The sequence below is a fragment of the Acomys minous genome (assembly GCF_964271855.1).
Source record: "Acomys minous genome assembly, chromosome: 5".
Taxonomy (NCBI): domain Eukaryota; kingdom Metazoa; phylum Chordata; class Mammalia; order Rodentia; family Muridae; genus Acomys; species Acomys minous.
The window spans coordinates 90,366,596-90,389,674 of record NC_140494.1 but is presented as its reverse complement, the minus strand read 5'-3'; the positions used below and the strand labels follow the sequence as shown (position 1 = coordinate 90,389,674).

At 42.1% G+C, this 23,079-nt stretch overlaps 1 protein-coding gene across 6 annotated transcripts in view; it reads right to left on the bottom strand.

Annotated features, from left to right (window-relative positions):
• Positions 1-23,079, bottom strand: part of OPCML (opioid binding protein/cell adhesion molecule like) — a 1,121,617-nt gene that overhangs the window by 463,974 nt on the left and 634,564 nt on the right. The window lies entirely within an intron of this gene.

Sequence of the window (23,079 nt, the reverse complement as noted above, 5' to 3'; positions counted from 1 at the left end):
GGAGGTAGAGGGCTGGGACATTAGAGATGGGAGAGAAATATCTCCAAACAAGATTTAGGCTGCAGGAGAACAAAATGAATAGAGATGCTTTGTGGGGGCAAAGGAGCCATCACACATTGAACGAAGATGGGGGAAAAAAAATCACAAAAATTAACCTGAGATGGAGGTGCACAGTTACGGAGCGGAAAGGCTAGTAAAGCTATTAAAGGGTAAAAAAAAAAAAAAAAAAAAGACATGTGATCGACACAGAGGGGCTATCACAGACAAAACCAAGAAAGGAAGAGGGAAGTATTAGAGGGATTAAGAGGCAATCTTAGACATTCTAATACAGCTGCAATTTAGTTTGTATATATGCTTAAATATACTAAAGGCTGCCAGGTAGAACAGATCCACCACCTCTCTGCCTTGGTCCTGGGGTGCTTTGAAAATCGGTAGCTCAACAAATAACTGATGACCCTGTCACAGGGGATTAGGAGCTGCTTCTGCAGCTGCCCTGGGTTAAGTTCCCTGCGATTCTCCATTATCGGAGGGGTGTGTCCTTTCAAGGTACTGACCCCCTCCTGATCTTCTATCTATATTTAATGGCTGCAATCAATTAAACCCTTCTTTTTTTCCCCCCCTTGACATTTTGTCAATCACGATCGAGGTGGGTGTTTTCGCTATTGCTATTATCATCATCATTATTTTCCATGATAAACTAGCGGAGCCTCACTCCCTTGATAGAAAACCTATCTGGATGCTGGCTGTCAAAATGACAGTGCTGATTGCCTCAGAGAAACCTGCAGCCACATGGAAAGAAAACAGTCATTAAAATGATCCAAAGGAGTAATTAAGGGGAAAAATTCTTTCTTTCTCTCTTTCTTTTCTTGCTTCCTTATTCCTTCCTGAGGGGTGCCCTTTGGCCTCACATACTTAGGGAACCATCTAAACAAGACTGTCAGGTTGTGCTGAAGAAAAAGCCTTTTCCTGTTTTACTCTGTGGGTCTCAGGAGGAATGGAGGTTGTTCCTGATGATGAGAATAGACAGGTCAAAGCTCCAAAGACTGGGCCTTGTTAGGCAACAGGACACTGACCGAAACCTCAGAAACAAGGCCGTGGTAAGGCAGATTAATGAAAGAAACTATCTAGGCAGTCTGTGTGGTGAGGGGCCTAGTGTTCACAGTGATATGGAAAATCTGGGATGGGAGTGAGCACTAAAGATGTTCACTGAACCACTGACCCAACAAGCAAACAGAGGTTGAGAAATAAGGGTACAACTCAACACACTGAGGCCTATATAATCAATATAGACCCAACCACCCTCTCACTCTGCTAGAAATGATTCAAGATAAATACCAGCCCAAGTAAATATTTAAGTAGTCTCCGGTCCTAATGGAGTTTTAGGATTGTCTGGAATATAATCAGCACAAACCTTTAAGCAGGCCAAATATTATATTTGAACAAACCCAAAGAAAAGGAAAGAAGCACTTTGAAACTCACAAAACCTTTTATTTTTACAAAAATGAATTATTGTTTGCATTATGGAAAAGAGAAACTTCACCGTACTCATACCACATGAAGGTGGGGAAATGGTCAAACCACTTTTCCCTTTGCTAAACTGAAAAGCAGAATAGTCTTATAAGAAAAGCACACCTTTCACCTTGGTCAAAGTCCCGTCTGAGCCTTAGTTTGTTCTGCCCATCTTAATGTTGAACTCGTAATATTTATATATATCACTAGTTTATACAGTGTTATAGATTCCCTCAATAGCAGCTCCCACTTGTTCACTTATCCATTATCCATCCATTTGTTTATTTATCTAATGGATATTTATTGAGGGTCTTATCTATTATATAACCTCCCCTGGATGTTGGCATCCTTTAGTGACAGGGCAGGTCCTTGTTGTTGCTTTACCAGAAGAGCTGTACAAACCAGCTAGCACCAAGAACCAGAGTGATCTAGGCACCATGACACTGCATCAGTCAGCAAATGACTATAGGACTTTGTACTCAGAAACATACAGGCAAGTTTGGGTTCCTACAGGTCATGGTGAGCACCTTACCACTAGCCAAGACCAGACTAATACAAATGAAAAAAAAAAAGCAGGGGATGGGAATCAATGGTTTCATAGAAGTTGGGCAAGGACCATTCTTAACTATCATTCTTTTCATAAATCTTCAGCCTTCGTAATCCTCCTAGAAAAGACTCAGAGAAAGTGAGATATTTCGTTAGCAGACATCTTGACTTCCAACACACAGCCTCTGGAGTTGGCTAGCCATTTCTCAGAGTAAACCCTTCCTGATCTGAGTTCAGGGCCATCGCATTCTGTCTCTTTAACACTGTCAGTCAGGCTGCCTGGGAAACGTCATTACTCAGGACTTCACCTTGCAAATAAATAGCTCTGAACTGCAGCCAGAAGCAATGGAATCTCTCAAAGACATTATCTGGAAATAGGCAGCAGACAGCACCTCCAGTCCCATTAATCATCTTTGCACCTACAGTTCTTCTTAATGGCTTTATGGTTTATCCTTTGAACGCCAACGAAGAGTGTGATTTTTCCTGGCTTATTCTATTAAACACAAATCAATATCTAATATAAATGTGCCGACGGTAGGATGTTTGGAAAGGCCAGGAATGAGCAAGGACACCAGTTTTATCTCACCTTGTTCAAAATAGGATGTGAACACTGAAAAGTAAAAGAAAGGGACAGTATGTCTGGCACTTTCTAAGGAGCCAAGGCCTAAGTGCCTCAGGAAGGGACGGCCTGCTGGAATATGGTTTGTGCTTCTCAAGACAAGGAGGGGAAGAGAGGAGCTGGCAATCACGGACTGTCAGAGAAAACAAAACAAGACAGTGTGTAACTTTCCTCCAGGGAGTGATATTAAATTCGGAATGGGCAGTGGTTGTTCTAGTGGGCAAGGAAAAGCCAGAGCTTTGCCTCAGATGCTCTGATGATCACATGCAAGGGAAGGTGGTCATAGACTCAATCACTTCGCAGCATGCCAAGAGGCAGCGGTAGCCTCTTAACAGTGAAATATGTCCCGCAATGTGAGAAGCAGCAGCCTCGTTCTTCAGAGACGGATGTGCAAAAGGTGAGATCTGCCTTTTCCAACCTGCGGAGAAGGTTTGAACCATCCAGATCTGAAATTCACCATCAGCATTTCTGATGCCAGAATTCTGGCCTGAATAGTTCCCATCAGTGACTTGTTTTATATATATTTTTTTCATGTATAAAAAGATGATTTTCTTAAATGCTAAGGCACTGAATATGATGGTCCTAAAATTAACTCCTAGTATCAAATAATTAAACTTGACAATGTAGAATGTACCCTAGAACCCAGCTCTGCAACCAATGACTATGTCAACCTAAGGAGGTCACCTGACTTTGCAGTGATCTCCTCTCTATTTGCAGAAAACAGAATAGTTAGTTGTTCTGTTTACTTAATGAATTTGTTCTCAGTGTCTTAACGGGTACTAAATGGTTCATTAAAAGCAGAGACTCTGGTTCTGGCTATTATGAATAAGGCTGCTATGAACATTGTTGAGCATATGTCCTTGTTGTGTGGTGGAGCATTTTCTGGGTATATTCTAAGGAGTGGAATAGCTGGGTCTTGAGGAAGCCTTATTCCCAGTTTTCTGAGATAGCGCCAGATAGATTTCCAAGGTGGTTGTAAAGTTTGCATTCCCACCAGCTACGGAGGAGTGTTCCTCTTTCTCGACATCCTCGCCAGCATGTGGTGTCACTTGAATTTTTGATCTTAGCCATCCTGATGGGTGTAAGATGGAATCTCAGAGTTGTTTTGATTTGCATTTCTCTGATGACTAAAGACATTGAACATTTCTTTAAGCGTTTCTCAGCCATTTGATATTCCTCTGTTGAAAATTCTCTGTTTAGTTCTGAGCCCCATTTCTAAATTGGGTTATTTGGTTTGGTGGTGTTTAATTTCTTGAGTTCTTTATATATTTTGAATATTAGACCTGGAAACAATCTAAATGTCCCTCATTTGAAGAATGGATAAAGAAACTGTGGTATATACTCAGCTATTAACAACAAGGAAATCCCGAAATTTGTGGACAAATGGATGGAACTAGAAATTATCATACTGAGTGAGTTAACCCAGAAGTGGAAAGACTCACGTGGTATATACTCACTTAAAATTGAGCACCAGGCCAAAAGGTATGTCCCACAAAAGTTTTCACTTACCAGGAGATTGGGATAGACGTGAGGACATCCTACTCAGAGTCTAGGTAAGAGAAATATATGAGATGGGGAAATAGAAGGACCCAGAACATCCTAGAAACCTACAAGAAGAACATCTTGACAGGTGGATCGGGGCACAGGGGGTCTGCTCAAACTATTGCACTAACCAAGGACAATATAAGTAGTAAACATCGAACCCCTACTCTGATCTACCCAATGGACAGGACATTCTCCACAGTTATGTGGAGAGCAGGGACTGACTCTGACATGAACTCTGGTGCCCCATATTTGACTACCTCCCCTTGGTGGGGAGGCCTAACGACACTCAAAGAAAGAATAAGCAGGCTACCAAGATGAGACTTGATAGCCTATGGCCATATAGTAGGGGAGGAAGTCCCCCTCGGTCATAGACCTAGGGGAGGAGAATAGGGTGAAAGTGAGAGGGAGGGAGGAACGGGAGGATATAAGTGATGGGATACAATTGAGTTGTAATCTGAATAAATTAATAAAATTAAAAAAATAAGTGTTACATTCATAGTGAAAAACAAAAAAAAAGCAAAGACCCTGAGATTGAGTGCCCTTCTGCAGCATCACCTGGCTAAAGACCACAGTGCTCTGGTAAGCTGGGTGAAAGGTGATGCAACCTATCTTCTTCAGCATATGCAGGGCATATCTGCAAGGTTATTCACAAGTACCCCATATGATCCACAGTATTCCTTGCCCAGCCTCACCTCTGGGGTATATCAAAGCAACTTTTCTTACAGAAGACTGAAGACCAAATGTAGCACTGTGTGATGACAAAGTGTATCTGTGTACCCATAAGAGCCTCATCTAGAAACCTTCAGTTCTAACTTTTAGGTTTCCTCGTCTTATTGATTTTGACAAATATGATGATGACATTAACCATTTTAGTACAATGCTGTGTGTTGGCTTGAGGTCATTCTCTCAAGATGGCTGGTGTGATGCTTAATTTTCACTGCCAATTTAACTGTCCCATGGGATGCCTGTATATTTGGGTTAACACCTTCCTATGGCATTTGAGAGATCATTTCCTCCAGCAGCTCTACAGGATCTTCAATGTTCTCAAAGCAATATACAGGTATCCCACAGACACTTTAGCCTCTCTGTCTCTGTCTGTCTCTATCTTTGTCTCTGTCTCTCCCTCCCCCCCTCTCTCTCATACACACACACACCAGAAAAGAGAACAGATAGACAGGTAGCCAGATAGATAGGTAGATAGACCCGTAGATACATACATGCATTTTCTCTATAGAAAGTATTATGCATGTACACATCTCTTTAAAACATACTTACTGTTGTTATTTTTGTGGTGCTAGGGAGCACTGGGGATTGGGTCATGTGATGACCAGATAAGCACTGTGCTTCTGAAATTCATACCCAACCCCACACATGTATATAAGGACACATACAGAGAAATACCTGTCTCTATATAGAGAAATATAGGTGGGTAATATGTGGGCACCTTATAACTAGATCAAGCAGCCTAGAGAAAGAAAGAGAAAGAGGGGACAGAAGATGTCTGTCTTCTGTCTCTAGAGAGCCCTGACTAGGACAGGACAGCTGGCAGAGAAATGGCTGAACACCAGTTTGAGCTCTGGAAGGTGCAATGATCCTCTACCGGTACTGTGACAAAGACAGCATGGAGCATGAGTAGACATTGCGTACTTCACATTCTGTTTGCAGATCCAGAGAAAATAGGAACTCATCGGCGGCTCCCAGGTGGGCTGAGCAGTCCGTGAACTAGCCTGGGATCCTTACAGAATGCAGGTGATAGGCGGAATTAGCACAACCATTTCCAACACACCCACTTCATGTGACTCAGTGGTAGAGCGTCTGTGTAAATGAAATTAACGTGGGTGGGCTCTTCTCCTTGGAGTCAAAGTCTAAAACAATGCAGACCCAAAATCACTGCATTTAGTCCTATTCTGTGGATACATAGGGAGCATTTATTCTAAAAAAATATATGGCAATATAAAACAATCTATCATGAACCGGACGTGGTGGTGCACACCTTCAATCCCAGCACTCGGGAGGCAGAGGCAGGCGGGTCACTGTGAGTTTGGGGCCAGCCTGGTCTACAAAGGAAGTCCAGGAGAGGCAAGACACAGAGAAACCTTGTCTCAAAAAACAGAAAAAAAAGAAAGAAAGAAAAAGAAAATATATATATATATATATCATGTGTGTGTGTTGGTAAAGTGTGGAAAGTGTGAAGCCTATAACACGAAACCTTGGGGGAAGCAGAGGTACAATGGGGCAGACATAGTGGAACTCCTAAGAGGCACACCAAGCAGACCTGCCCCTCCCCAGAGCACTCCAGGAGTTAGCCAGTTGTTAAAGGCTCACAGTCTTCAGAGCTTCTGCACATTGCCGGAGAGACATCAGGTGAGGCCTTATCAGAAAGGGTGACTTAAAGCCAGAGGCAGCCTTTACAAGTTATTGTAGCAGCCCATGAACCAAATTACATTTTGCAAGAATTAAAATGGGAGGGGGGGACTTCTTCTTCCAGAGTGACACTTTTGTGATAGATAGGGAAAAAAAAAGATGGATGAGAATAACCAGCTTTAATCTAAAGTCACACTGAGTCACTGTGTAACTTCCAGAGCCCTCCTTCCCCACCAAGGACTCAAGGCGACTCCAAGGGATGGTTCTGCTCAGCAGGAGCAGTGGTGAGTGTTTTCTTCTAATTATACATAGTGAAAGGGGATATAGTCAAAGGTCTAGTTTTTGCATGGCCTCTATGGGACAAACACATACTGAGCATGTATTATATGGTGACAGCAAATCGTTTTTTCCCCCATTTTAAAACTGTTTTTTATTGAAAAATAAAATCATTCATATTACATCTCAATTGCTATCCCATCCCAGGCATCCTCCCATTCATCCCTCCCTCCCGCTTTCACCCCATTCCCCTTCCCTATGACTGTGACTGAGGGGGGACCTCCTTCCCCTGAATATGATGCTAGGGTATGAAGTCTCCTCTTGGTAGTTCAGCAAATCATTCTTATGATGACTTAGGAATTGGGGTCCCATTTCTTTGAGTCCCATTTCTCAGACCCACTGAGACTAGAGACATTCAGTCAGGCACTCTCTGCAGAGCTGCCCCTCCCTCAGTCTGCCAGGCAAGAGTTCAGCTGCCCACCTAGCCAAGCAATACGCGCCCCCTTCCTTTCCTCCTCTCACAACCTTCCACTGATCATGTCAATCTGTCCCCTAACATCCAGTTATTGTTTTCTCTTATTTTACCTTCATTTGTCTGACCAATGTAGAGTGACCAGAAATGTAAAATTAAATAGCTAAAAGTTGCCTGTCTGTATGTATCTCGCAGAGAAACCTTACGAGACTCCTTTGACTGCCTGTATCTGTTGCGAAACCCTTGTAATGTAATGTGTGAGTGCCTGTAAATCTCTTCTGGCTTGCAAACCCAGTGGGCCATATCTTTTGATTAAGTTGGTATCTTATTTTCTTTTATTATAATACCACAGAGATATTCTGAAAACATCTTAGTGGACTGTGACAATAATGGAGAATCACGGGAATTAATCTGAATCATGTGGCAACAGTATAGACATTGGAGACAGAAATGAGAACCCTGGTTTGCCTATTACACATCTCAGCCTTAGGTAGACCATGGAATGGAATGTGAAATACTGTTAGTGTATTTTACAGAAAAAAAAAAGTCAATTAAAATGTAGGAAATAAAGTGCGCACCCAAAAGGAAATGTGATTTTGGAAATGAACTGGTTAGCATTTACAGTAATTACTAGAGATTACCACCAAATTACTAACCAAATTACTGGGAGAATGGTCATATTATTCTACTCTTATAATAACACTGCATACCAATTTCAAGTAATTGTCCATAATTTCCCTGACTGAGTCCAATGAGTAATTTGAAACTGATCCCCACCCTGGGTCTCCCTATTTCCGTCCCTCCCTCTGCAACAGAGTTTGCTATTACTTTAACCTGAAGACACCACTCTCAACTGTCACTATGCATTTCCCAGCCTCTTGCTACTTAGGGCTAGAATAGATGACAATGCTAAAAACATCATCATTGTGGGACTCTGACCTTAGGACTGTGATATAGATTCATGTGACACAATTTAAAAGTTGTCCTCTCCCATCTGAAGTCACGAGGGTAACGCCACCATGTACATAACAGTGGTGACAAAGGGCTAGGAAGTAATTCACTTGACCCACTTGTACTTGTGAGAAGAGACTTCTGGCCCTGCAGAAGCTGCTCTACTGTGGAAAGAGAGACAAGGGAACGAAGGATTGTCACAGATGTGGGTTCCAGAGGCAAAGGCTCAATTGGTGCCTGAAATTTGAAATGTTATTAAGAGTCCACATGTGAGAAGGAAAAGAGCAGAAAGGACCTTCTGGGTAGAAAAACAAGCCAACATTCAGTGTGGCGAAGGGCCCAGGGCCAGCCTGCTAAAGCTCTGCAGAGACAATGCCCATCATAGTAGTCTTCCCCACCCAGCCTGGGCATGGTACTTCTGCCTCCCTTGTTCACTGCCATAAGCTTCCTTGGTAAGGATGCTGAGAAGGCCAGCAGGGAGGTTCCTCCACTGCAAGACAGGACACTGAGCGAGGTGAGAATTAGAGGCTGTAAGCCAGCTGCACCCCCCACCCCCAGCGGATCACAGGTCTAAATAAGAGAACATTTCTGTAAAGCTATGCTCAGGTAAGGATCCTCCTAATGAGAGCTTACTCTATAGATTTAGGCCCACTCTTTGTAGGCCTAAGGGATTGGGAAAAAAATCCCAATTAAAGCAAAGAGAAAAGAAAAAAAGAAAAGAAAAGAAAGCCATCTCCAGAAAGCAAGACATGGCAGAACCGGCTTTTATCATAAAGGATACACCAGTGATTGGGAAACTGTTGTTGTCTTTTCAAATCAGCCTAAACTGGATTTTCAAATTAGCAGCCCCAACTGTGGCAGCACAGTTGCCTGCATTTGTCGTGCGGAAAAGTTGTGTTCACAGATAAGAGAGAATCATCTAACATAAGGCTACCGCGTTTCCCCCTTCTCCAAATCTGGGAAATGTGGCTGATTTGCATATTTAGCATACATTTGCATTCTGTGTTCAATAGCCCCTAACTCTAATTATGTAAAATAAGATAAATTAGTACATTTCACTGCCATTGGATTCTAGCCCTGCAGTTGGGGGCTATGGAGACTTAACCCAACTTTTTCCTCCTTTTGGGACCAGCCCACCCTGATATTTAGGCTGGAGACAATTCCCCTTATGCCTCAGTGTGGAGGGAGAGAGAAAGTAAGAAAAAGAAAAGCCTGTCACATCTCCAAATAGGGTTCTGAATTTCCTAGTCTAGGAAATACAATCAAAATGCCAACTTGATCAATAAACAACACGCCCCTCCTCCAAAATCCCGAAATTTGGAAATACTTTCAGAAATACAAAGCAAAGTACCATCAAATGAAACAAAAAGTGGCCCAAACCCAAGTCCAGTTTTCAGCTTTTGGAAGCGTGTAGATTCCTATGAGGATGGAATTGAATAGGTCTGCAGAAAAGATGTGGGCCCGAGAGACTGGGAACAAATGGTGGAAGGTGGTCTTAGCTTCCTAGTCCTTCATTCTGTCTCTACATCCCACTGATCAGATATGTGCTATTTCTGTGTCATTATGGAAACTGGGCCCTATTAGCAGCCACGTCCTTGTTCTCCATCCCTCACTGACCCTCCCACGCCACTCCATCCTCATTTGAAGAATATTTATAAATCACATTCTAAATGTTCCAAAGTACGTATGTAGACAAGAAATGTAGAACCAGCTTGCTGGTAGCCACATGGGGGAATTGAAAATATGATAATAACATAATAAACACAGTCAGAGAGGCAAGCAAAACCTGAGATGGACTCACATAACAGTGGCCAGTGGGATGGCTGAATAGTGTATGACAGTTTTCCATGTGGAGAGATGCTTTCATGTGTCTCAAAGTGAAGCATTCACCAGGTAGAGAAATGCACAAAGAGGGGTTGGACAGTGAGAGTTATGGATGCCCAAATATTTGTTCCCATCAACATGAGTGCCCAGGGAATGGGTCCAAATATAAGCAGTGGGTTCTTGGGAATAAAGACAAAGGGTCTTCAGCTGTGATGTCAGAGTTCAGGGCAGAGGTGAGAATGCTGAGACTGTGCCTTTTAGGCAGCAACACCCCCTGCCCGCCACGGAAGAAACTATATAATCAGAGATATAGCAGTGGGTTGCATACACCTGATGGAAGAAGTAAACAGTAAACATTGTGGCATGGGTAACGCCATATAAAGACAGCATAAAATAGAAAGCAATTTCTCTCTTTTTGACACAACTGAGAAGCAATTAGAATTCACTTTATAAAATGAAGTGAGATTAAATGCTTATTTGAGGCCAGGTACTATATGAGGAGCGCAGTTAGTCATTCTTTATGAAAAGCATAGATTGGAAAGTCAGAAAGGAAGGGGACAAGCAAAAGGCAGCACTGGCACTGATGAGATATGTTTAACATTTGACATCAATTGTACATTTTTTATTTAATTTCATAACATCCTTATAAGATGAAAAATGCATTTTGCAACTGACAAAATTTCAGACCAGTGATGTTTTGCATGTTGCTCAAGTTCACTGGGCTAATAAGTTGAAGAACCCATACTGAATCCTTGACCTAGTGTGCCCCAGAGCCTGCCTCTCCTCCTCCCAACACTACCTCCTGTACTCTGATGATAAATAGCGTGCTAGGTCTTAGATAGGGCAAGTGTGAGCAAATAGTAGAGCATCCCATAGGAACTATCAAGTGAGCAGCCACACATAATAAGATCACAGACCTACAGACCTGGAAGGCATCTTAAAAATTACATAATCATGGAACCAATGTTATAAAAAGAGATTAAAGTCACAGTTGCCCAGCTGGGAGAAATTCACTGGCCAGAAAGTGAATGAAATTGTTTATTAGGAGGCTAACGGACTGTCCTTCAGATGTGTCTACCTTGTAGAACTGGAGAAGGCAAAGAACTCATGGATGGGATAGTACAGAAGTTTCCTGAAAAGCCGAGAATAGAGCCAGGCATCTCCCCATCAGCAATGGAGCCAGAACAGGTGGGAGTCAGTGATTCCGAACATCTTCAAGAAGTCAAAAAAGACAGGCAATTGTCTATGGCTGTTTCTGGCATGGTGATTGCCTCAGAGAGATCTTGTCAAAAAATAAAATAAAATAAAGAAAATGATACAAGGAGTCAAATGCCAGGGGTGAGAATATTTGCTTGGTTCTTTTTTTATTTGACTTAGATTTTGAAAAATAAGATACAATTGAAGAAGAAACACGTAAAGTTGGAGTTCTGCAAAGATTTACCTTGGTTATAGTTCACTATGGCTTGAAAGGGGTACCACAAGTTATAAAATAGCATAGGGTTATGGTCCACTGAGATGAAAACTGTTGATTTCATAGAAATTCAGAGCAATCTGTTTAGATACGTGCAAGATCCTAACAGTAGCTTCCACCATGCCTGTAATAATTCTAATCATAACATAATAAATTTTATTTCTACCCAAATATGCAAGCAGGGATACTCAAAGTTACCATTTAACAGAACTGAAAACTGGTTGTTCAGATCCAAGCCTAGGAAAAATCCTATTGGTTCCAACAGGAAGACACTTTCCGAGGGGACACAGTTGTGCCACGCCGATTCTGACTAAACATTGGCAAAAGAACACTGAAGCCAGAAGAGTATCTGAGCCGGCCAAATCCATCCCCGAGGCTCCTCTTGTGCATTAGATGCATCTACCCCAACTATGTCCTACCTCCCACCATATCATTTAACTTGCCAATGAGGCACAAATGCACCCCACCTCCAGACGCTGTGACTCTCCCTGAGATCTGAGGCATAAGATCTCTTCCTAAATGAACTGTGACATTATCTGCAGAGCACCGTGGTGGTGGATGCTACTTGACAGAGATGTCTAGAATCCGGGGAGTGGTGGTGTCTATGTTTTACTGAGCAGCAAAACACAGTGAGAATCAACGCTAGATAAGAGCGGGTGCGTTCAACAACCCCAAACCACATCTTGCTAATTAACTACTCTCTTTGGGTGACTGAGTTAATTTCTGCCCATGGTTAAACATGCTGTTTATATTGCCTTGGTTGAGGGTCAAGGCCTGCAGAAAGAAACAACAATTAATGTCCTAATAATGTCATCTGCTTCACATGACATCACATTCCATATTATTTTTCATACTATACAGGACTGAGCTACACAGAAAATGAAGTTATGTGAGGAGTATAAAGACTTCCTCAAATATTAAAAATATAAATTGTTTTTACTGTCTTTGTGTAACAATTAAAAATAGACAATTTTAGCCGGTATCTTCAGTGAGTAACTGTTTTTCCCTTGGAGGTAATGCATGGGATTTTCAGTGTCTTAAAATTTTGGAAGCATTAATGTCAAAACTGTATATACCCCTGGTTAAAAACGAGAATCAAACGGCAGAAAATGAGTAGTATGGAAAACAAATTTCTCCTGACACTTAGTATTTCCCTTCCCTGGTTCCTCATTCCCTGGCAAAGAATTAAGGATCTCATAGTTTCTTATGTATCTTTTCAGAAATATCTTTTGTGTCTGCATGTTCCCCAAGGCAGAAGCACAGACACATACTCACACATAAATGCACCATTTCCTTCTTTACACAAACATAATTCTATTCTACATACCACTTTCTAGCTAGCTTTTTCTGTCTACTAATGTGCCTTAAATATTGATCCTTTTTAAAGTTCGTTTTTATTTTTGAAATTAAAATATAATCATATCATTTCCCGATCTCTCTTTCCTTCCTCCAGCCTCTCCCATGGGTCCCCGCCCCTTGCTCTCTCTCCAATTCATAGCTTCTGGCCTCTTTTTCTTTAATTATTTCTAACTACACAAATACAATCTGTTCAGTTTGCATAATGTTACTTGTATGTATATGTTTTCAGGGCTCTACATATCTGTCCTTAAGAGGAACAGATATATCATACTCCTATGTGGGATACAGACTATTCTATTATATAGATTACTGCAATCAGTTTCACACTGGGATACCTTTACATTGCTTATTATTTATAAAAGTGAACCATTTGCCGGATGTGATGGTGCATGCAAGCAATGAGAAGGCAAAGGCAGGGGCATCTCTGTGAATTTGAGGTCAATCTTATCTCAGCCAGGCCTTCATAAAGTTAATATGTTCATAAACTCTCAAAAAGTTAATATATACATAAATAATACCATTCAATTTTATTCTTATTATGAACATTAATTATTATACAGTTTTACGTTGCCACATAACAAGCCATTTATAACTTAGGGACGTAATAATTGTTCTACTAAAGACACTTATATGTAGCCAAAAAAAAAAAAAAGTCTGAAAAGATATATTTTTAATCTGCATAGGGGAAGGATCCAGGAATTTACTGGAATGGGGATGGCTTGTTCCTGTTCCATAAAGTCCATTGTTCATCTTGGAAGGCTCAAGTGACTCAGGGAGTAGGAAGACATGGGGAGGAAACAAAAGGATACAAGATGGTGCCCACAATTGACTTTGCTGAATCCTCAGCAGAAATGATAAGCACGACTGAATCTATCAGCCAGACGAGGTGGCACACACCTTCAATCCTAGTACTCAGGGAGGCAGCGGCAGCCAGATTGCTATGAGTTCTAGGCCAGCCTAGCCTACAACATAAGCTCAGGACAGCCAAAGCTACACAAATAAACCCTGTCTTGAAAATTACTATGATGACAATAACAACAACAACAACAACAGACAATCTATCTGGAGGCCTTCCAATAGGGCGGTGTGCAGGAGAAGAATCATTTCTAGGTAAATGACTCCTCCACATGACTGCCTCTCCCTGGCTGGGCTTAGCTTCAGAGCCCTTCCATATCATTTCTCATAAAACCAAACTAGTTCCACAAAGAAGGAACAGTTCAGATTAGAGATATCTTTTTGGTATGTTTGGAAAGTTAATCTGCCACAACTCTCCTTGAATGCTGTTTGTCTGTCTCTGTCATTTGCAAAATTGTGCAGGCCATTACAGATAAGCTATTGTGAGTTGGTCTCATGTCTTCCCACATACATACTCCAGAGTGTTGCCAAGCATGTTCGTAGAACAAAAGTACCTTGCTACCATACCAAGAGTAAACAGCACCCACAATGAGTAGACAAGTTCCCAGCATGCAGTGTCTCTACCAGTAAAAAAGAGGGACTAAACTAAGTCCATCTAAGCTTCATCTTCAGTTATAAGTTCTAACCTTCTAAGACCCTTGAACATTTATTCCATCTTTGAGATTGCGTTTTTTAAGGAAGAGAAGAAGAAAGGTTAGAAGGCAGCCCTTAGTTTTCCAGTCTTTTTGCATTCTCTCAAAGAGGAGAATTGACCAGGCATAAAGAGCTGCAATGCTGGCCCATCTGTAATCCCGGCACTTGGGGAGGCAGAGGCAGGCGGATCTCTGAAAGTTCAAGGCCAGCCTGGTCTACAAAGAGAGTCCAGTACAGCCAAGGCTACACAGAGAAACCCTGTCTCAACCCCCCCCACCCTCCAATTATTTATTTATTTATTTACTCACTTATTTATTTATTTTTAGGATAGAATTCTCTCTCTCATTTATTTACTTATTATTACATATACAGTGCTCTGGCTGCACATACACCTCCATGCCAGAAGAGGGCATCAGATCACATTATAGATGGTGTGAGCCATCATGTGGTTGCTGGGAATTGAACTCAAGACCTCTAGAGAAGCAGTCGGCCCCCTTAACCTCTGAGCCATCTCTCCATCCCTCCAATTTTTTTAAAAGGAGCTACAATGCACATCATACAGCCAGGGGTGTAGCTTCAGCACTCCCTCCTACTAACTGAATAAGATAACAAAAGCACGAGCATATTGTCTACACATGTATGGGTAAGTATGGAAGGCATGGTAAAGCCACTCTGGGAGTACTAAAAAGAAAAGAGGGCACTATAATTACTTTTAAATTATTATCACTCTTCCTTCAAGGGACTGAGATGTGAGAGGAGCAGGTAGCAACAGATCTGACAAGAATGCTTTCCAACTGCAGAAGAATGTCACAGACATAAGGGATTGGTATTTTAAAGGCTCACTGTTCACACAGCAGCACCTCTGCTGTGTTTTCTACTATGCTTAGCTTTGTTACTTGCTCTGCCTAAGTTGTAGCATGTGAAATATATTTCCAGCCCCAGAAATAATTTCTCACAGGGATTTATATTTAGCAAGTCAATCAGGAGCCAGCCTTACATCAGTTTGAGTATCAATGTTTCCAAGACCAGAATAAAAGGCCTTTCCCTCTTCTGCTGGGATTTGGGGAAGTACAAAGAGGAAATTTTTGGATAGCAACACCAGGGAGAAGTTCCTAGGAAAGAGAACAGGGAAGACAAAAGACAGAGGAAGGACAAGGAAACGCAAGGTAAAGGAGCTGTCTGGTTGTCTATGTGACTAAGGTCTGGGCAGACTGTCCACACGTCCAACAGAAAAGAGATAGGCCACACAAGGGAGCTTCAGGAAAGATAGACCACCAGGCAGCCTTCTTATTCTTGTCCCTCGTATAAATTTAGTACTTAAGTCAGACTAATGGGGATGGATAATATTCCCCAGAGATCAGAGGCTGGACCACACTTCTAATGTGTGACAAATAGAAAGAGACACAGCCCTGCCTTCCACATGCTTGGAGATGGATAGACAGTGAGAAAACTCAAGAATGGTCTGTGTGTGCCTAACATTCCTTTTATTTCATTTTCTTCCCCCACCTTCCGCCATCCTTGTAAGGCAAAAAGGAAAGGAAATGTCATTTCTCTGGAGATGTAGCAGAAGGTTATTTGCTTCAGAAAAGGGCTGTCTTAAATAAATGAAAGTTGTCTGTGGTATGCCTTTGTTTGTTTGGTGTTCCTTTTTTCCTTTTGACACCTTCTCGGTCACCCCATAAATCACTGAGAATCACCTTAGCAATCCCTGAGTTTGTAGGAGTCCCTTGCTGATGTGTAAAACGCGTAAGAATGGGCCAAGGCAAACATCTCTAATGTCTTCTTTCGAAACCAAAATGCATTTTAATAATTTAAAGCTGCAGTCCTTTCAGTCACTCAATAAATTATTTACAAATTTTACAATAAAAAAAAAAGAAAGGAAAGAACTCTGTTCCCTTTACAAGTTCTAGAACATTAAATCATGTCAGAATAGATGAAAAGGACAAATCAACCCTAAACTCCTGGAAATCATACATTTTACTTCTTTATCTGAGCGCAGCACAACGGTTTATAGGGTACATGGCAGCTGGAGATAGTTTTTACAGGACTTGTGACCAAGCACAAAAGGAGAGAGAGTAGGTGACTTTCTAATGGTATGTAGAAAACATATTGTTGTTAGCCTCGGGATAATACTGTTGTTAACTACTGTTTCAAAGACATCCTCAAGGAAAGTCAAATAAAGCTGTTCAGCTGAAGGAAACTCAAGTAGATTCTGGGCAAGAGAAGAGGCTACAATGATGCCTGGCTCTTTGGTTCTGAAGTCCTGCCCGAGTCCTCCTATAAAGCATAGACAAGTACTAGGAGGCTGCAGTCAGCTCATTGCTTAATCCATATGACCTTCAGGTGCGTGAGAAGCAAGGGCTGCTCGACCCATGGACTAGAGACTCATCCTCCAACAGATACTCTATAACCTCCAGGATGAGAACAGTTGATTCTCCAACACTCCCACCATATAGCTGAGGGCTGTGGCATATTTGCAGCCATCCCTCATCTCATTAGAAAAACATAACCATGGAAAGGTTAAAGTGAGAAACATTAAAGGACAGGGCAGAGCCACTCTACTTTGGCAGTTAACATTATTGCCATTAATAACTTCTGTCCTCACCATCTTGCCTTTCAACCAACGCCATAGTCTCTTGTTCCACAAGAGCTGAGAAGCATGGTAGTTTGTGGGACAGGCTCTCTGGGCTGTCACTCATCAGTGGTGAGGAGGCTAAAGCTTACCTGGATAAACACTGCCCATACCAGGCCAAAAGCATAGCTTTTGTGCTTGGAAGATCCCGGTAATGCTGGCTTCCTAAATAAAGAAATGACCAAGAACTAAAGACAGAAGCCAAAAGTCTGATTTCTCCTGTGCAAAAATGCATGCAGACACTGGTAGCTTGCTGCCATTTCAACAGAGAGAAATGAACTGCATTTTTAATTTAGTGGCGAAATCTGAGATAATTTCCTGTTTTAGGTGGAGGAGTCTGGACAAAGCTTTGATCCTCATTAACAAGATAGCATTTTAATCTCGGAGGAACTTGTAATTCGTTGCTACTTCCTTCCCTCTTCCATTAATAAGCTAGATTTTTTTTAACGCCTCCAACGTCTGTTTTTGTGGAGTTCTGAGGTCAGGTGTGTTCATAGAGGCATCTGAGTGCTGGTTAAAGGATCTTATTTTCTCCTTCAAAGAAGTTGTAAAAGTTAACAATATCTCTGGTGATCACACCTTCGTCAGCCTCCAATCTCCTGCTCAGTTTCCAGGGGAGCCAAGTTACAAAAGAGACAACCTCTGCAAAACCCAGAGCTCTTTTGTTTTAATTCAGCAAGATAGATATGGACCTCCACATCTGTGTGTGGAGATCAGAGAGACAGAAAAGAAAACGGTCGAGTTTCTGGAGCATGCTCTTTATTTATTTATACATACAACTCTTTACCAAGAAGAATTTAATAGGGGATGCAAGGATGCATACAAAAGAGAACGATACATTACACATAGCAAAGAAAAAGGACCTAAGGAGAAAAAGTAGAAAGACAGAGTTGGCACTGGATGATCTTCACATGGCCCTAACATCCATCACATCTCCTTCCCTGCCTTCAAGTCCATGAGGTCTGCAGCATGATCGTACCTTGGTTTTGTTCTGTTTATTAGGAGCATATAATTTATAACTAAAATACAAATCATTTGCCTTCTATAACACGGACATTTGTTCAACTATGTTCATAGCTGCTTTATTCATAGGAGCCAGAATCTGGAAACAACCCTAATGTCCCTCAACCAAAGAACGGATGAAGAAACTGTGGTACATTTACACAAAGGAATACTACTCAGCTATTAAAACCATGGAAATCTTGACATTTGCAGGCAAATGGATGGAAGAGAAAAGACCCTCCTGAGTGAGTTAACCCAGACCCAGAAAGACACTCATGGTAATACTCACTTGTAAGAGGATATTAGCCCAACACAGATGTCCCCTGAGAGAACTCACCCAATGGAGGATTGGGACATATGCTGGGACTCCAAGCTGAACTCTGGGCGGGGCATTGAGAGTGGTATGGAAGAATGGGGAAGGACCCAGCAGAGGGTTCAGGAGCCCCACAGGGAGACCATCAAGGCTGGCGGATCTAGACTGACCCAGGGGGGCCTGCACAAACTGAGGCACCAACCAAGGACAACGCATGCAGAGAACCTAGACACCTGCTCAGATATAATCAATGGACCACTCATTCTCCATGGTTGTGGAGGGAACAGAGACTTCCTCTGACATGAACTCTGGTGCCCCTGATTTGATCATTTCCCCTTGGCAGGGGGGCCTTGTAGGCACACAGAAGAAAGAGAGACAGGCTATCCAGATGATACCTGATAGCCTGTAGTCAGATGGTGGGGGAAGAGGGAACCAGTGTCAGAGGACTATATGAGGAGAATAGGATGGAAAAGGGAGGGAGGGTGGGGGAACGGGAAGATACAAGCAAGGGGATAACATTCAGGATGTAACCTGAATAAATTATAATAAAAAATCAGAACACACGATTAAAAACACTTCTGCTGGGTAGGTGATTTGAAATGTCAACTGTTCAATTTCTTAAGGCATAGGATGCAAAAACTATGTTAGTTAAGTTTCTTCAAAGCATCTTGTTTTCTTGGCTCCAGTATCTCCTTCATCAGTGCTCATCTTCGCATCTGAGCAGTACATCTGTGAAAGCTCACTTGACGCTTCAGTCTTGGGATCATCACCTCCCTGGGGAGACAGTTCAACACTCTGATACAGGAATTGCTCTCTATCTCATGGCAGCCACACTCTCCCATGTAACTTGCATTGTTTTTCTTAAAATACTAATGTTTGAGCTTGTCTAAATACAAAGGATCACTTGATATCCCAAGTTTCATCAGTGCAAAGACAGTTTCCTTTGTCCTACTTAGACCTTCAGTACCTGTTACCCAGATAATTCGCTTATCATACAGATGTTTCCAATTCCATGATCTTCTGGGGGCATCTTTTCTTTGTCTCTCCATTCTCTCAGCCATAATCTGATGCATTAACTGATGTTCCTCTTTCTTTCTGAGGCTCCTGACACCACCTCCTCTCTGAACCTACATTCCTCAAGAATCTGCTGAACCAAGTCAACTCTGGTAGCATCAAGTTCTCTGGCTTTTGTCCATTACCATTTAAGTATCCTGCCTGAAAGCAACAATGAATATTAAAATGTGAGCATTTAGGCCTTCTCCCATCTTTCTTAAAGGCTTTTGTTTTCAGATGGAGGTTTAGGAATGAGTTAATGACACCAGATGGTCAAAAGCAGGTAAGCTGTAAAAGCAGAATGCCCCACATAGAAAGGAAGATACAACCCCTTCTTTTCTAAAGAATTAAGAATCTTATTCAGATGGCTTAGAAGAATATTTGGGGTGTTTGCCCAAGAGGAAAAAGCCATTTTGAATGGGAACCAATGATGGGCATGTCAAATATTGAGAGAAATTCAGGGGAAAAATCATTGTAAATCAAATTGGTACGTATTATATAAAGAGAGGGAGATCTTTTTGGTTTTCAAAATAAATATTCATTTTCTTTGCAGTGATACCTCATATTGCTCCTGAAGGCTGCTGGTTATTTACTCTAGCTGGAAGCAAAAAGGATGCACTTGATTTGGGTTCTGTTCAGTTGTGGGCATTCTTGAAAATAAAACCCAAGTCTTTCCTAGAGCTGGTGCCAAGTGCTCTGACCTCCTCAAATTTCTTAAAGGTCTCCTTGCTCACTACACATGTTCTCTCACATTCCACCACCAGCTCACCCCTCTGCCTACCACCTTTCCCTCTCACTTAGCCACTCTTCTCAAAAGGGCCAGTCAGCTCGGCTAACTGCAATGGATGCTTCTGGATCTTTGGCTTTTGAGTGCAGTGATTCATTTGGAAGCTCTCGTGGACAAGATCTTCAGACATTTTTCAGTATGGCTCATCCTCAAGATCCCATACTACAGCTCAGGGAATGTGCCCTTTCCTCCAAAACTGCCCCCCTCTCTTTCAGCACATTCTCCTCTTGTGGGTACTGCAACCTCTATAAGACCACCACCAGACATTGGCTTAATTTCACAGGGTCATCAAGGCCAGCATGTGGCCTCCTTTTTAGCTTCTTCATCTGGGAGCTCTCCATTTATTCTTCATTCTCCAGGTACCACTGTAATCTCACTGGTTTGTGTTATTATCCAAAACCCATCACTAGATTTTTCTCCTTGTTACAGTCCCAGTGGGCAGCTCCGTGCATGACATTCAAGGGAAACTAAATAAAACATCTGTTAAATAGCAAAACCCTCATGAAGATGAATGGCCAATGACTAGCATACTGTCATCTTAAACTAAACCACTGAGAAACTGTTCTGAGTCTCTGAACTTCACTTCCCTGAAGCGCACACTAAGAAAAGGACATTACAGAGCTGCCTTGAGGGTTAGATAAATAACATATTCAAGTAGTTGGTCATACAACGTGGTCAGTGAAGGTAGATTTGCTCTCCTTATCTCTATACAATATGTCTATACTGAATCCTAGCTCTAAATGGTAAAACTTAACTACAGTTGGTTGTACTGGAGAGATGGCTCAGAGACATACTCGCTGTTTTGGCAAAGTATCCAGCCTTGGTTCCCAGCATTTACTCGGGGTGGCTCAAGACCACTTGTAACTCCATCTCCAGGGAGCCAGCACTTTCGTCTGGCTTCTAGAGACACTGTAAGTTCTGCTCATACAGGAAAGCAGGTACACATACATATACATATATAAAAGTAAATAAATATTTTTTTAAAAAAAGAATTACCACCAGCCAAAGATTATGATGAAATATTTGAGGTACAGATGAACCCCTGCTATCAATGTCGCTTAAGGAAGTTTGATCTTCCCAGGACACTCTTCCCCATGACAAGTGCTATGCACCCTAGGTGTCTCACCTAGCCTTTCTATTTCTGACAGCAGGAGAGTTGTCAGAGCAGTGAAAGAGAAAAGGTAAAGAGACGCAAAAGAAGCAGAATCTGCTTCCAAGAATGGCAAGCAGATTATTCAAATGCATTTTGATTTACACATGACAGATGTGTTCCTGAAAAATATATGTAAACCGAATCATACTTTGAGTCACAAGGGAATCTTGGCATTTAACAGAATTCTCTATTGAAGCCTTTCAGAACAAGAGCAGCCAATAGGACGAGCAAGCTCACATGGTTTGTGTGGCATGGGCTTATGTAAGCTCTTCTCTCTCCTGGCTGGGCTGAATTCATGTACGGTTTATGTAAATGAAGATAATTGTAAATGTTAATTTCTGTTGGAAAGCCATCCCCTGGAAGGCCAGATCAGAGGAAATACACGGAGGAGGACCCATGGGTGGGGGCTATGGGACCTTTCCCTATCTGCCTTTGGACAACCTGAGTCCAACATCCTTCTCTGCCCATCACAACTGAGTGAGCTACGGACACCTGCTCAAAACCACCGGCTACCTGCCATTCTAAGGGGAATGGCTGAAAATCAGAGCTTGGGAAGAGCAGGCTAACAGCTCAATTAGCTTCAGTGAGTGGGCTGTGCGGTGGGGCACGCTGAGCACAGAGTGCTCATTGTGCCATTAGTGTCGTTTCTGTGACTCTGCTACTTAGCTCTTTGCTGCGCACTTCACTGGAAACCCAGGGACAATGATCAGAGAACCAAGGAAAATTGTGACGCTGGACAAGAGAAGGAAAGAAGGAAGTTAGAAAGAGATAGTAGGCATTTTATTGAGCTGCAAAGGGAAGGCTGTCGTGTTCAAAGGCTGGCCGGAGAAAGAAGATACTCAAGTAATATTTATTCTGCAAATGATTCCAGGCTGAGATCTATAACTACATAAAACAGCTTTTTTTTCTATCCTCTAAAGAAGCCTGGCATCGCTGTCACATGGCCACATGCCTTGTAGTAGACAGCATCAATGGTGGACAGAGGAATAGGTTAGGATGAGTGCCTGAGTCGCAGGTACAAGTCCACCTTTTGTCTTTGAGTCTTTCCAACTACAATGTCTCTAGTTACACACGCCACGCCCAGCACAGATGGAAACTGGTTCAAATGAGCTATGAATGCTCCATACAGAAAAACTTAAGAGGTAAAATAGATATAAACTGTGCATTTGAGGCCGGCCCATCACTGCCACCCTGCCCAAGAGGAAAAGAACACAGCAATGCAACAGCAAGGTAATCTTGGGAACTTGCCTTAGTCAACCTTTCCCAATCATTGATATTCTACCCCTCAATAATACTGCAGGGGCAGAAAGTGTGGTGATTTTGTGTGTGTGTGTGTGTGTGTGTGTGTGTGTGTGTGTGTGTGTGTGTGTGTGTTCATTGGTAATTATTGGTAAAAGTGTTGCGAAATTGCAGTTCAAACGTCTATACTTGATGGATGGATTTTCTATCTGACATGTGAAAGTGGCTGCGTGGCTTCTAGAAAATATTGTCTTCTAATAGTTTAATGCCAATATGTAATCCTAGGTGACAGCATCAGGTTTGGTGAATCTTGGAAGTTCTGCCTTGGGCTGACAAATGCAGATTAGTATGCGAGAGTGAAAGAGGAGAGAAAAGATAGGCTTAGGGTCCGGAAAGGATCATGGTCACACTTTTGT